The sequence below is a fragment of the Myotis myotis genome, unplaced genomic scaffold (genome assembly GCF_014108235.1).
Source record: "Myotis myotis isolate mMyoMyo1 unplaced genomic scaffold, mMyoMyo1.p scaffold_m19_p_17, whole genome shotgun sequence".
Classification (NCBI taxonomy): Eukaryota; Metazoa; Chordata; class Mammalia; order Chiroptera; family Vespertilionidae; genus Myotis; species Myotis myotis.
In genome coordinates, this window is record NW_023416321.1 from 41,308,917 (window position 1) to 41,324,719 (window position 15,803).

General features: G+C 47.4%; 1 protein-coding gene across 1 annotated transcript in view; it reads right to left on the reverse strand.

Annotated features, from left to right (window-relative positions):
* The window catches only part of PIK3R6 (phosphoinositide-3-kinase regulatory subunit 6), a 44,533-nt gene extending 40,434 nt beyond the window's left edge, over positions 1 to 4,099 (reverse strand). The window contains exon 1 of the mRNA XM_036341793.1: positions 3,957 to 4,099. The gene's annotated coding sequence lies outside the window, so the exon portion shown is untranslated. The remainder of the gene's footprint in view (positions 1 to 3,956) is intronic.
* Positions 4,100 to 15,803: the final 11,704 nt, after the last annotated feature.

Sequence of the window (15,803 nt, forward strand, 5' to 3'; positions counted from 1 at the left end):
TCACCCCTATGTCTTTGTTATGGGCCCCAATCTACTAATAAACCGTAGCTCATCTTTTCTAGTACAGGTTGGAGAAGAAACTTATTTTGCATCCTGTATTAGCACCCAGAATATTACCTCATTGAACATCAGCACTGTTATGGTACTTAGGAGACAAGCAGAAATCCTAATACTTGTTAATCTCACCAGGAAATGGCAAGGCTCATCAGCTATTGAAGTCTTAGAAAGAGCATTGAGCCAATCACTGCCCAAAAGATTTTTGGGGATGCTCCTTGCAGCCATCATCTCCACTGTTGTTATTCTTACTACTGCCAGCATCGCCGTGGAGGCCCTTTCTGAGTCTGTGCAGATTGCCACATTTGTAGACAATATGGCTTATAATGTAACTAGCGAATTCACTATATAATAGCACATAGATAAAAAAAAATATTAGCTAGACTACAGGCAATAGAGGCAGCCATTGAATATCTGGGGGAAAGACAGGACACCATAGCATACAGGCAAGTGCTCAATTGCAACTAGGAGCATAAGCACATATGTGTCACCCCTTAAAACGGAACAGTGGTCACCATCAGTAGATTGATATTAAAAAGCATCTATAGAGAGTCTTTCATGATAACCTTACTGAGAAGTAAACATGTTGCAAAGGCAAATTAAAGAGTCCTTTCTTGCTATCAATGAACATGAAAACCAGACTACTGCTTGGAATACGGTAAGGGAGCATTTGGAGTGGCTAGACCCCACCACATGGTTTCCTTGAATCAATTAGTACCTGATTGGACTAATCATTGCTGTCATTGTAATTCTCTTTGTTTTTCTTATAGTCTACAAAATCAGAAATCAAGCAGTAAATGTGCTCTGCGGACCCTGACATTCCAAAGCAAAAGTTCACTGCGTCCCTCTGTCTTCTGCAGCCAGCAAAACAAAAAGGGGGAGATGTGGGGAAGCATGGGACTTGATTGGAAAGTTTGTAAGGAGGAATCTCTGAAAGGTCAGGGGCCTCTAAGGAGACCTTGCCAAAGGCAGCAGCCCCTGCCTTGACTTTTCCAAACAAGTCTGAGCCCCCGGGTGTTTTACTGGAATCTTTATGTTTAGTCTCTAGACGTCCTTGCTTAAAGGACATTGCAGATGCATGTGTCTTCTCCAGGCTGCTTACCCTCCTGATAGTATCTAATAGTTAATTTTAGTTCAAGCTGCTGTTACAATAAAAGCCTGAGGAGGCAGGGGAACGGGGCTGTTTGGTTTCTCAAACCAAGCAGTCCCTTAGCCTTCTCTTTCACAGAAACTAGTGTCAGAGTAATCATTCATCTGTACTCAGGGTCTGCTGGTCAGCCCCGGCAGTTAGTTATAAGTAGAGTAAAATCTTAGACCCCTCATTGTTCTTGACAGAGGGACCAGACCAGAGACAAAGAGAATGAGCGAATGAATAAGTGAATGAAGGAATTGGGATTTAGAGGCCTATCTCCTTAAATACAGCATATTCACAATGAGCAGTCCTGGGGCAGGTGCAGACCACACTGGTCATTGCCTTAGGGAAAAGCAGGCCCCAGGACTGTCCACAGAACCATAGAGATGCTCATTGGGATGCAGCAGAAAAAGGCCGACGGGAGTGCGTTCACCTCTTAAAGCAATTAAGTGGCTAGTCCCCACCACATGGTTTCTGTAGGTGATGCAAGTACCGTGGGAAGGTTTCCGGAGAGGAAGGACTGGAGTAAGCAGGACTTAGGGGAGGATGTGAAGAGGCCTGGGTCAGGGTTTCACAGTACAGACCCCAGGTTCTGACCATCCCCGCCCACCCCAGCACCCCAAGCTCTTACTGCTGGCTCCTAGGGCAGGCTGTTCAGACAGAAGAACCACCCCCCAGACCGCCCTGTGGCCACCCCTTCCAGACTAAAACCTGGGGAAAAGGTGTGGATTTCCCAGGACTGCACCTCTGCCTCCCTCAGGCCCTCTGCCCACAGCCTGGCACAGAGAGAAGGGACCTCCTAAGCCTGCCACCTCACTGCTCCCCAGGAATCCACTTTCCCTCCTCCCACCACCGCTGCCTCACGCCCAGGGCGTCAGGGGCAGGTGCTCTTTCCAGTGCTCTGGCCCTTTCTCCATTGAGACAGTCACGCTGGCCAGACAACACACCTGGTTCTCTGGTTTAGAGCATGTGGCAGCAGACTCACAGCAGCAGGAGGGAGTAGGAATGAGGGTTCCCTCACTCCTCACCCCTCATCCCTCACCCCGTGAGGCTTTCCAGATCCTGTGGGGTCAGGGAGGGGACGGCCTGCTCCCCTGTGGCTGCTCCCTGTGGATGGGGCGGCCCATTTCCTCCTCTATGTCTGCCAATAGCCCGGAAGGAAACACCTGGCTGTTGGAAGGCCACTCTGAGGGTGAGGGGAGAGCATTGTTCCCGGGGGCAGGGAGCTGCACGCAGGCCGGGAAGCTTTGGGGCCGGGACGAGGTGGTGCTGACTGCAGCGTGGCCTTCCCACTCACTGCCAGTCTGTTATCTCTCTGAGGTAACAGAGGGGTGCGCAGGCCCTGGTGAGTGGCTGTGCAGGTAGAGTGGGTGCTGAGCAGCCCTCTCTATTGCTATGGCAACTTGGAGTAGTAGCTTAAAACCTTTGCCCCTCAGTTTCCCTAATTTTAAAGGAGACCTAATAGCCTGGCCAGTGTTGCTCAGTGGTTGAGCACCGACCTATGAACCAGGAGGTCACAGTTTGATTCCTGGTCAGGGCACATGCCTGGGTTGTGGGCTCAGTCCCCAGTGTGGGGCGTGCAGGAGGCAGCCGATCAATGATTCTCTCTCATCATTGATGTTTCTGTCTCTCCCTCGCCCTTCCTCTCTGAAATCAATAAAAATATATATTTTAAAAAGAGACTTAATAATAGCACCTACTCGCAGGATTACCGTGAAGGCTAAATGAGATCATATTTAAAATCCACTTAAAACCAAATAAAGAAACAGGACAGGCCAGACCTGTAAGTCCTCCATAAACTCTACACTTTGGTGTCCAAATTGAACCTCCAGCCGTTCTTTCCTTTATCGCCACCTCTCACAGCCACCCTCCTGCTCCATGGGTTTGCACACGTGCCTCGTGTTTGCACACAAACCATCTGCTTCCTTCAAGGCTCAGGTGCACCTCCCGCCGAGCCCTTCCTGATCCCACACCCAGCGCCAACCTCTGCCTTCACACCCCACCCGCCCACGGCTCTGGCGCGTTTGACCTTCTCTGTTAGTCGTTTGTAGCCAGGCCTCAACCCCCACACCAGCCGGCCAGCTTCTCAAGGATGGAGACCGGCCCTGGTTGGACTCGCGCTGGCTGCACGTGTAGAAGATGCTCAATCCACGTGTGTGGAGAGAGAGGCCAGACTGGCCTCTCTGGCTCCAGGTTCCCCGGGAGAGGGGTGGGCAGAAGCCGCCCCAGAAGGGGTGCAGAGGGAACCCAGAAGGCTCGTTCTGAGTTGCTTATCACCCTGTAATCTTTGGTAAGTTGCTTCATCTCTCTAAGCTTTAGTCTCCCGGCCTATAAAATGGGCGTTAGAACATGTATCCAGTCTACTGCCTCTGAGAATCCAGCCTACTGCCTCATGAGAACCCAGCGGGATGGGGACTGGACTCTACAGCACGGACGGGGCTGTAGTCTTATGATTATTGTACATTAATCTTATGATGATTGGCATTTGCAAGATTCAGAGAAGAAAGAAGAGGTCTGCTCACACAGGCCTGTGTCCTTTCTTCTTGTGAAAATGGACTGAACAATCTTAACTTGGCTGCGTGGTCCTAGTAGCCGCCAGATCTGGGTAACCCTTCTCAGAGAGGCTGGGCCTGTATTCCTCAGAGCCAGGGCTGCCTCACCCCTTCCCTGGACCCCCCTCCAGCATCCCTCCTCCAGGCACCCCATCTGCTCTGCTCCGATCTGCCTTTTCCGCTCCCCCCTTGCAGACCCCGCCCTGGTCAGCACCTACCTCGGCTCAGCTGCTGCAGCTCAGCCCCACAAGTCCTTCAGCCGATGAGCTCCCCACAGTCCTGCCTCGGGAGGCTGCCAGCCCCAGAGAAGCCGATGCCCTAGAGGAGCCAGGCTGGTGCTTTCAGCCTCAGCTGCAGCCTCCAGGTCTGCAGAGAAAAGCCGAGGGTTGAACAGGCCGGCTCTGTCCCCTCCCCTTCCTTCCCCTTCCCCTTCCCCTCAGGCCTCAGAGCTCCTCCCAGGGCGCATCCTGCTGCGAGGTTGCTCTGTGGCCAGCCATGGTCACGGAGGTTCTTTATTCTCATCAGGCAGGAGGTCGGCACCTCTGCCTCCTCCCAGAAGTCCTGCTGCTGACTGGGCAGTGACGCGGGGACGCTGACCTCGCTCCCCCGCTCCAGACCCACCGAGCCCCTGCCTCCGGACACTCAGCCAGAGACTCAGGCACCTCCAAAGTGTGAGCGAACCCAGCTCATCACTTCCCCTCCAAACCACTGCTCTGCCCCTCACCTTAGAAGCAGAAACCCGAGACTCGTTCCTAACACCTCTGGCTCCCTCACCTCTAACATCTAAGCAGCACCAAGTCCTGTCAATGCCTCACGAACCCACCGCTTTTTCCCACCATCACTGCTTCATCAGGCACCAGCGTCTTTTGCCGGGACTGACGGGCAGACCGGAATGACGGATGAATGATGACTTTAACACTCGTTTCTGTGAGGGACGGGGCTGAGGCACTACTTGGCTATCGCCGCCCAGTCGCCCTGTTCGCCTGCCTCCTTTGGCTTTTATCGTCACAACGGCTTGACCTCAAATTGACCTCTAGATACAATCAGTGGGGCAAGTATCGTTGAGAAAGCACATGCTTCTACAAGGTCAGGCCTTTAAAGACTAAACATAGAGATTCTAGCAAAACACCCAGGGGGGTCGGACTTGTTTGGAAAAGTCAAGGTAGGGGCCGCCACCTTCGGCCAGGTCCCTCAGAGGCCCCGACCTTTCGGAGAATCCTCCTCACAGACCTTCCAACCCAGTCCCGTGCTTTCTCCTCTATTCTGGCAACAGCCCGATGTCTCCCTGGAGTGCTCCCTCCACCTCACAGCCCGAGGTCTCCTTCTGACAGCGAAACACATGCTGATCATCTGACCCCTTCAGTGGCCCCCTGTTGCCTTCAAGAGACCAGCCAAGCTCCTGGCGCGACTTGTAAAGACCTTCTCGATCTGGTCCTTCTTCCATCCCCAACCTCGGGCTCTACCCCATCACCCTGTCTCCTCCCAGAAGTCATGACCGACGGCAGCTCCTCGGTGACGCGGGCTTCGCCTGTATGCACATTCTCTTCCCAGCCCTCCTCCCGGCTCCCTTTAAGTCATCCTTCGTTCAGCAGAGCAGAGCCAAAAAGAAGACGTCAGAGTGGCAGGAGGAAGAGTGGAGGGCCAGGAAGCTGGGGAGAGAGCGTCAAGGAGATGACGGTCAACACTGTCAAGGACGGCAAAGAGGACACGGATGAGGGTGACAGGTACCTGCCGGCCTTGGCGATGAGGGGAGGGCCGGGCTGGGGAGCAGCTGGCCTCCACGGTGACACGGCTGCTAGCTGGTCACGTTCGTTCTTTTTCTCACATTTTGAAGCCAAGCAGCCTTTCGGGGAATCGCCAACACATTTCCAGACGTTGGTAAAGCTCGCAGATTTCTATGCTCTCATCGGTTTGGCCTAATGGGTAAATGGAGAGTGACAGATTGCTGGCGGCGTTGTCTGAATGTCTAGATGCAGCTCTGCCTGACCCTGAAGCCTAGATCCATTCTTTAATTGTTCAACTGTGTGATCCAAGACATACCCCGCCCCCCCCCCCCGCCTTTTTTTTTTTTAATAGGCCTCTTTGAGCTAGGTTTCTGTCACTTGCAACCAAAGGAGAAGTCACTTTTTCTGCAAAGGCTTGCATGCATTTTGTTGCATCCCCTCATTTCCTAGAAGAGGACATTTGAAAAGAGAGAGAGAGAGTCCAGCCCCAGCCAGTTTGATTCTGTGGATAGAGCCTCAGCCCGAGGACTGAAGGGTCCCAGGTTTGGGTCTGATCAAGGGCATGTACCTCAGTTGCCTGCAACCAGCCGCTGTGTCTCTCTCACATTGATATTTCTCTCTCGGTGTCTCTCCCCCCTCCATGCCACTCTCTCTAAACGTCAATGGAAAAATATCCTTGGATGAGGATTAACAACAACAACAAAAAGAGGCCTGAAATTTAAATAATTTGCTCTATGGCTCTGCTTCCCTCCCACATGTACTGTTCTGTCCCACTTTTGTGTGACTGGAATCACATTCTATTTTGCATCTTTGTATTGGGGTTCTTAGGTCACATGTCTGCCTCGCCTCTCTGGCCATCACTGTAACTTCTGGGAAAGCAGAGAGGAAGTCTTCATTACTCTACCCATCGTAGGATAAGAGAATGTTAAGAGAATGCTTGGCTCTTTAGAGAAAGTAAATGGATGAATGGGTGAATGGAGGAAGAGAGGGAAGGAGAGAGAGGGGTGGAGGGAGGAGGGAGGGAGAGAGTTGGGAAGGGTGCAATGAATAAGGACCGAGAGCTCAGCCCCTGCAGGTTCAGGACTGAGCAGAGGCCGGCAGTGTGGCCATTCTTATCAGCGCGGGCCTAACTGAATCGGAAGTCACAAGCTGATGATGCCTCTGTGGCCACCCTGCTCCTCTTATCAGCTGTTGGGTCTGTAACTGCACTGGGTGTGGCAGCCACAGAGGGGGGCTTGGTGCCTGTCCACACTCCAGAGCTGTCCCCTGCAAGCCTCCCCACTCCTCTGTCTCTCCTGGGCACTGGGAGCTGCTCCTGAAACTTGGCTTGGGGCTGTGAAGTTACTGATCTTTCCTGGCCCATCCTCAATCCTCTTTCCTGGAGAACTCCGTCCGGTCCCACCTATTCAGACAAATGCGTCTCATCTGTTTTCTGGACTTCTTTTTTTTTTTTTCCAGTTACAGTTTACATTCAATATTATTCTGCATGAGTGTCAGGTGTACAGTATAGTGGTTAGACAATCATACACTTCACAATGTGGTCCCCCCTTCCCCCCAATATTTCAAGTACCCACCTGGCCTCAGGCATAGTTATTATAATACTAGAGGCCCGGTGCACAAAATTTGTGCATGGAGGTGTGTGTGTCCCTCAGCCCAGCCTGCACCCTCTCCAATCCAGGACTGCTGGCTCCCAATCGCTCGCCTGCCTGCCTGATTGCCCCTAACTGCTTCTGCCTGCCAGCCTGATCACCCCCTAACCAGTCCCCTGCCAGCCTGATCAAGGCCTAACTGCTCCCCTGCCAGCCCAATTGCCCCTAACTGCCCCCCCTACTGGCCTGGTTGCCCCTAACTTCCCTCCCCTGAAGGTCTGTTCCCTCCCAACTGCCCTCCCCTGCCGGCCATCTTGTGGCGACCATCTTTGACCACATGGGGTGACCATCTTGTATGTTGGAGTGACGGTCAATTTGCATATTACTCTTTTATTAGATAGGGTTGTGGACTATATTCCCTGTGCTGTACTTTACATTCACTTGACTATTCTGTAACTATCAATTTGTACTTAATTCCTTCACCTTTTTCACCCAGTCCCCAAATCCCCTCCTCTCTGGCAACCATCAGTCTGTTCTTTGTATCTATGAGTCTGTTTCTGTTTTGTTTGTCATTTATTTTGTTCTTTAGATTCCACATATAAGTGACATCATAGGGTATTTGTCTTTCTCTGACTGACTGATTTCACTTAACATAATACCCTCTAGGTCCATCCATGCTGTTGCAAATGGTAAGATTTCTTTTTAATAGGTCAGAACTGTTCCATTGCATATATGTATCACAACTTTTATACCCATTCATATATTGATGGGCACCGGGATTGCTTCCATAGCTTGGCTATTGTAAGTAGCTGCAATGAACATAGGGGTGCATGTATTCTTTTGAATTAGTGTTTTGGGTTTCTTTGGATATATATACACAGAAGCAGAATCACTGGGTCATAAGACAGTTCCATTTTTAATTTTTTGAGGAATCTCCATACTGTTTTCCATAATGGCTGCACCAGTCTGCATTCCCACCAACAGTGCAAGAGGGTTCCCTTTCCTCCACATCCTCACCAACACTTGTGGTTTGTTGATTTATTGATAATAGTCACTCTGACAGGTGTGAAGTGGTATCTCATTGTGGTTTTAATTTTTGTTTCTCTGGTGAACCAGTGTCAGATTTGAATTTGGACTCATTTAATTGCAGGTCTTGAGAACTGAAAAGGATCATTCAATAGAACTTTGTGTACTTTTGATGAACTCTTGGCTTACAGGGGCTGTTTAAATGTGTAGCTAGGTTACCTGTCAGAATACTTACACAGAAATTAGGCGTCCTTAGTTTTTTCTACTGTCCAGTGAAAAATCTCTGTTTCTGCATAGGGAGTAAAACCCAGTGGTATTTGGTATTTTGGATATAAAATTCTTTTTTTCTTTTTAAATATATTTTATTGATTTTTTTTTACAGAGAGGAAGGGAGAGGGATAGAGAGTCAGAAACATCGATCAGCTGCCTCCTGCACACCCCCTACTGGGGATGTGCCCACAACCAAGGTACATGCCCTTGACCGGAATCGAACCTGGGACCTTCCAGTCCACAGGCCGACACTCCATCTACTGAGCCAAAACGGTCAGGGCTGGATGTAAAATTCTTGTTTGTGGGATTGTCCTGTGTTGAGCACTGCTGGCCTCAGTGCAGTAAATGCTAGGAGTGCTCTCTAGTGGTTGTATGAATAAAATCGCCCCTGCCTGTTTCCAAAGACTGCAGATACCCCCCTGGCTGAGAACCAGTCTTCATTTCTTTTGCTTCTAATAGGCTCCGACTTATTTGTGCACCCACGGTTCTCAGATGTAAAAACTCTGTCTCGTGTTTGCGGGATGCGCCTACCTCTGAAAATGCCATGGATGTGTGCATAGGCTCTTGTATGAGGAACTGGACTAATCACTAATATTTAAGAACCTACTGCACTCAAGAGATTAAGTACCAGTTCTGCAGGGTACATATTCTAGGTGAGATCTGGAGTGAAAATCACAGCACCAGAATATTAACCCAACCCTGACTTCACACAAAGAACAAAGTGAGAGTTTAGAGAACCTAGGACCACATAAGTGAGCAGCTCTGCCCAGAGAGCAGCCAGGCGGTTCAGTTCAGTGGTTCAAAGTACATTCATATTGTTGTGCAACCACCACCACCATCCATGTCCAGAGCTCTTTCCATCTTGTAAAACTGAAACTCTGTCCCGATTAAACAATGACCCCCCATGACCGCCCCCTCCCCCAGCCCTTGGTCTCCCCCATCCTCCTTCCTGTCTCTGTGAATATGACTATTCTAAGTACCTCATATAAGTAGGAACAAACAGTATTTATCTTTTTTTTTGGTGACTGGCTTATTTCACTTAGCATAATGCCCTCAAGATTCATTCACGCTATGGCATGTTGCAGAATTTCTTTCCTTTTTGAGGCTGAATTATAATCTATTTTATGTATATGCCATATTTTGCTTATCCATTCATCTGTCAATAGACACTAAGAACTCCTTATTCTTAAAACATTAATAACATCGCACTTAAAAATTGATAATTCCTCAAAATCAAATACCTTGTCAATGATAAATTTCTCTGTTTGTACCAAGTGTTTTAAACATTTGATTTCTTTCTGTCACCATCCAAAATAAAAGCCCACACATTGCATTTGGTCAATGTTTTATATCTTAGAGCTTTCTGAGCAAATCTTTGATCCTATTTTTTAAAAACTTGGTTGTTCGAAGTATTGCAAACGTTCCCCTTTATTCCCAGTTGACCCCCGACACCCTTCTCCCACCATCCCTATTTTTATATTTAACACAAATGTAGTATTTTATTTGTTTTTGTGTACATCTATCTTTTCATAGTCCTTTCAGATCTATTAAGATTCTATTCTGATTGTTATCCTGGTGTACTGACAGTCTCAAAGGAGACCCTTAGCAGGTAATAAAAACATCCCATCTGTGGCTTCAATTGGAGAAATTGTTCCAAATATTGACTAGCAGGCGATTAAGGTCAGAACCCTGGGTCCAGCTAGGGGACAGCGGTCCGTAGGCCAGCACCCTCATGGTGTGGCTCAGCTGTACCCCTGCTTATATACAAGCTCGCTTCACGCTTTCCCATCTCATCCCAAATCTCATTTGTTTCATATGCCGTTTGAGCTCCTATGTGCTGGATATTTTGATGAATTCAAAGTGAGGAGACCCCCAGATCTGGCTCTGAAGAATAAACAAGCAGTAGGGTGTATGTGAATAACGAATACAAAGCAGAGTTCTATACGCCATTAAAATGCCATAGAGAAAAGGCTTGGGGTGGGGTGGGTGGCGTTACTGGCTGTGGGAGTGACCGCCAGTTACCTTAGCAGAGCTAAGCCAAGTGTTTTGCTGAGATGATTTATTTTACCCCATTTGTTTGGCTTCAACAAAATGAGGTTGGTTTGGCATGACTTCTCAGTGATCCCACATGGACTCCAGGTCATCATGAGTTTCCTATCAAAGGGCTCACAGTCATCTGATGGGTAAATGTAGAAGCTGGAGGGGGAGCTCACACGCAGCTGCTTGTCTTCTAGAGCCCCACTGCACGCCCCCTCCCCCCCCCCCCGCCCCCCGTTTTGAATGTTGTATTATCTAGGACATTGACATCATTCCATTTCTAGGATATTCCTGCAGACAGAGCCAATAGCACTAATGTGAGCCACATGCTCCAGGGAGTTACCATCTTAGATCCTGTCCTGCAAACCAGCAGAGGACTAAGGGGGAAGAGGACGAAGGAATCTGAGTGTGGCTCATACGTGACAGAGCGGGCAGGACTGGGAGGGTTTTTGTGTTGTGGAGTTTCATCAGTTATTAAGCATCGGTGGTGGTTGCCTTGTGGGATTTCTGTTATTTCCCATTCTTGGTTTATTTTAAAAAAAATTTTTTTATTGATTTTAGAGGGGAAGGGAGAGGGAAAGAGAGAGATAGAGACATCAATGATGAAAGCGAATCATTGATCGGCTGCCTCCTGGGTGCCCTCTACTGGGGATTGTGCATAATGATCTCACTTATATGTGGCCTGATCTGTGACCCTCTCCTTCATAGGTCGATGCTCAACCACTGAGCTATGCTGGCTGGGCTCATTTAAATATGCCATCTTTAATTCAATTATGTTCATCCTTGTGGGCTGCTGCTCTGCCTCCCTTCAGAGTCTAGGTGCTCCCGAGGGTTGTGCCCTTGGGTCCATGCCCACCTGCTCACTGCTCACGTCTCTCTCCGTGACTTCCTGTAGTCTCTTGGCTTCCCTGGCCACCTATACATAGGCAGCCCCATATTTTTTATGTTCCGATAATAAATGTATGATTCAATTTATTTTTTACACATAAGTAATATAAAATGTCATTTCTCTAAAGAAACTTAAAATACACATTCAGGATAGCCAAGTTCTATTCTTTTTTTAATTTTCCAATTGCAGTTGATGTTCAATTTGACATTAGCTTCAGGTGTACAGCATAGTGACTAGACACTTATATAACTTACGGAGTGGCCCCTCTGGTAGGTCTAGTACCCACCTGGCACCATACGTAGTCGTTACAGTATTATTGACTGTGTCCCCTAGGCTGTCTGTACTTTACGTCCCCGAGACTGTTTTGTAACTGCCAATTTGTGCTTCTTGACCCCTTAACCATTTTCACTCAGCCCCCCTGAGCCCCTTCCCATCCAGCAACCATTAGTTTGTTCTCTGTATCGATGCATCTGCTTTGTTTGTTTTCGTTTATTTGGATGCCACGTATAAGTGAGATCATACATCATTTGTTTTCCTCTGTCTGACTTATTCATTAGCATAATACCTTCTAGGTCCCTCCATGTTGTCACAAATGGTGAGATTTCATTCTTTTTATGGCCAAGTAATATTCCATTGTATATAGGTACCACACTGTTAGCCAATTGTCTATTTAAAAAATACTTTTATTGATTTCAGAGAGGAAGGAAGAGGGAAAGAGAGATAGAAACATTAATGATGAGAGAGAATCATGGATTGGCTGTCTCCTGCACGCTCCCTACTGAGGACTGAGCCCACAACCTGGGCGTGTGCCCTTGGCTGGAATTGAACCCAGGATCCTTGAGTCCGTAGGCCGATGCTCTATTCACTGAGCCAAACCGGCTAGGGCCCAGTTGTCTATTGAGGGATACTCAGGTTGCTTCCACATGTTGGCTATTATAAATAATGCTGCAGTGAACATAGGGATACATGTATCTTTTCAAATTCATGTTTTGGATTTCTTCAGATAAATACTCAGAAGAGGAATTGCTGTGACCCCTGTATTTTTATTTTGGGGCCTGAAATTTTCTTTTGACTTAAAAAGTGAAGCAGCATATTATCTAAGAAAATTACGAAAGTAAAGAGTGCTGAGGAGGGCAAATCCTACCAAAATGTTTAAAAACTATGTAAAATCTCAATAAAGAAAAGTGTGGCCCTAGCCAGTTTTGCTCAGTAGATAGAGCCTCAGCCTGCAGACAGAAGGGTCCAGGGTTCGATTCCGGTCAAGGGCACATACATCAGTTGCAGGCTCGATCCTGGCTCTGGTCAAGAGTGTGTGCAGGAGGCAACCAATTGATGTATCTCTCTCATACTGATGTCTCTCTCTCTCTCTCTCTCTCTCTCTCCCTCCCTCCCTTCCACTCTCTCTAAAAATCAATGGAAAAATATCCTTGGGTGAAGATTAACAAAAAAATAAAAAATAAAAAGTGTGGCACCGATGCATAGGCAGATTAATGCCACTGACTAGAGAGCCAAGAGTAGACACACAGGAGACACAAATACATTTTGGGATTTAGTGTGAGATGAAGATAGCATTTCAAATGAGCGATGAAAAGATTATTGACCAATGATACTGAGAAAACTGAATAGCCATTTAGAAAAAGATAGAAGCTGGAACCTTAATACCAAAATAAATTCCCAGTACACGTAGGACATAAAAAAGAAAGCATAAAGTCTTAGAAGAAAAGGTGGTAGAAGGCTGTGTGATGCCAAATCCGGAACGCACACACGTGTGCTAGTGCAGCTCTGATGAGTCAGACGCATACAAATTTGTGCATAAACAGACTCAAAAGGGCTGCAGCTCATTTCAGAGAGCGGACTCTATTCCTCTATCAAAAGCTCCGTCCAAGCAATGGGAGACTCAGTAGTCAGGCAGAAGAACAGCGAGGAGAGGAGAGATTTAGAGACTGTCTGTGGGAAAAGATACACAGAAGGAAAAGATGTTCAGGCTTTACTTGTGAAAAGTATAAATTAAAAATTTTAAATTTTTAAAAATTATTGATTGAATGAGAGAGAGAGAGAGAGAGATTTGTTGTTCCACTTATTTATGCATTCATTGGTTGACTCTTGTATGTGACTGGGGATCGAACTCAAAATCTTGGCATATTAGGACCACACTCTAACCAACTGAGCCACCCAGCCAAGGCCTAAATTAAACATTTTCATCTATTGAAGCTTCTTCAAGTATCAAGCCGTTCGATAAGGTGTCTGGCAAGGATGCAGAAAGTAGGTATACCCGTTTGGGGCTGGTTTTGGAATGTATCCCTGTCCCATACAGTTCTACTTCTAGAAATGTATTCTATAGATATTTAATATATGTGCCAATTTCAGTATGAACAAGGTGATTTATTGCAGTGTTTGGAGGTAATAGCAAAACATTGGAATAAGCCAGCTAGCACTAGTAAGTACACTGAATTATGTTGCATCAATACAATGAAATATTGAATAAAAAAAAGCCAGGTGCAGAAAAGTGTGTATAGTAGGCTATCAATTAGGGCGCCTATATAATACTAGAGAGATCAAAATACATTCAGATTAAAATTTGTTAGACTTTGCGGGCCGTAGGGATCCTGCACACTTTCACACCTTGAATTTTTTAACTTTCCATATAGTAGGCCTCTTTCCAAATCACTTTGTATACATCAGACTCATTATTATTTTTTAACTTTTTAAAAATATATTTTATTGATTTTTTACAGAGATGAAGGGAGAGGGATAGAGAGTTAGAAACACCGATGAGAGAGAAACATCAATCAGCTGCCTCCTGCACACCTCTTACTGGGGATGTGCCCGCAACCAAGGTACATGCCCTTGACCGGAATCGAGCCTGGGACCCTTGAGTCCGCAAGCCGATGCCCTATCCTCTGAGCCAAACCTGTTAGGGCAAGACTCACTGTTTCTATTAGTTGCCAAGTACTCCGGTTATTGGTAAAGCTACAGAGAGAGTCTTTATCATATCCATTTTCTGCTAGAGCATGTGATGTCTTTATGCACTCATGCTCGTGTGTATTTTTGTGGGGTATATTAGTATGCATTACATTGCTGAGTCACACCTGTTGTATTTCTTTAAAATCGATGCTCCTGTATGGCTTGTGAAATGGTCTCTTCTCCCACACTCTTGCCAATATTAGATATTAATCAATTTTTAAAATGTTTCCCAGGTTGATGAGAGGAAAGTGACATCTCATTTTAATCGCTATTTCTTTATTAGTGAGAATGAATACCCTTTGTTGTCTTTTTATTATCTACTAGAGGCCTGGCGCACAAAATTCCTGCATGGGGGTGTGTGTGTGTCTCTCAGCCCGGCCTTTACCCTCTCCAATCTGGGATCCCTCTCACAATCCAGGACTGCTGGCTCCCAATCGCTCACCTGCCTGCCTGCCTGTTTGCTCCTAACCACTTCTGTCTGCCAGCCCGATTGCCCCTAACTGCCCTCCCCTGCTGGCCCGGTCACCCCCAATTGCCCTCCCCTGCTGGCCCAGTCACCCCTAACTGCCTTCCCTTGCCAGCCTAGTTGCCCTTAACTGACCTTCCCTGCCAGCCTGGTCCCCCCCAACTGCCCTCCCCTGCAGGCCTGGTCCCTCCCAACTGCCCTCCCCTGCTGACCTGATTGCCCACAACTGCCCTCTGCTGCTGGCCACCTTGTGTCCACATGGGGGCAGCCATCTTGTGTGTTGGAGTGATGGTCAATTTGCATATTATCTCTTTATTATATAGGATAATGTCATATTTATAACAAAGCTGGGGAACGTGTGGGAGATGTAAAGATTTGACAAAGTTGGGTGTTAAATGCTCTCCCAATGTTAGATGCTCTCCCAATGTTACTATCTGCTTATGCTATTTCAAAATAAGAAAGGAAGACTGTCTAGGTCTCCTGAAAATGTTCTTTTACCTCCTCTCCTTGCTTCCCGATGTGACTTGTCATTGTCCCCTAGACACACATGTCACCTGAGGGCAGCTCCATACGGTTCACTTCGCAGGCTCTGTGAGCTCTGGGAGGTGTGACCGGGTCTGGTATATCTTGCGAGTCGAGCACAGTGGGTAGCAGGTAGTATGTGTTCAATACTTACTCGTGGAATGAATGTCTGCAAATTACTCGCTTTGAGAAAGTCTCATTTCTGCATGACTGTGCTTGCATTAACCTGTTACTTCAGTTGGTTTTGTGATAATTCTGAGGCATTGGTGTACATATTACAAGCAAACTTTGCAGAGAGAAAAAGGTATTGGAAAGAGAAGGATCGTCCCAGGAAAGTTAGACAATCAATAGGTTAATATATTAGCAATGATCAGCCTGGATGTGAGCAACGGCGGAGACTCCTTCACGCCCTTTTGCTGTGTCTAACACCTTGGGTCCCCTGGAACCGCCACATCTCCTGCCCGTTTTGTCGTAGCGGTGACCTCAGTTTACAATGAGTTCGTTGGCTTCCCTCCAGAGCTGTGAGCTGGGGCAGAATCTTGTCTGACTTGTTGTCCACTGTCCCTGGAGCCTGGCAC